A 355-nucleotide genomic window follows, 5' to 3' on the forward strand; every position below is an offset into this window, starting at 1 on the left:
TTTTCTGTTTAAAAGGCTACAATATCAGTTACTGATATAATTTGTGTTAATGTTTCTATACCCACAGGAAGGCATGTTTTTGCTTATATGTAAGGGGTACGGAGAAGGAATCCACAGACCATCATTCCCCTTCCCCCCCCCCCTCCCACCTACTACCACCACCACCACCACCACCACCACTACTCACCACCAATCACCACCAATCACCACCACCACCAATCACCACCAATCACCACCACCACACCTAACCGAAAACCCCCTAACACATCAACCCTCCCCCCAATCAACAGGCGAAATAATAACCCTCAAATGCCTGCCTGCCTGCCAGCCAGCCAATACTAACGGTCTTCTCAGA

Source organism: Procambarus clarkii, chromosome 57, assembly GCF_040958095.1.
Source record: "Procambarus clarkii isolate CNS0578487 chromosome 57, FALCON_Pclarkii_2.0, whole genome shotgun sequence".
Taxonomy (NCBI): Eukaryota; Metazoa; Arthropoda; class Malacostraca; order Decapoda; family Cambaridae; genus Procambarus; species Procambarus clarkii.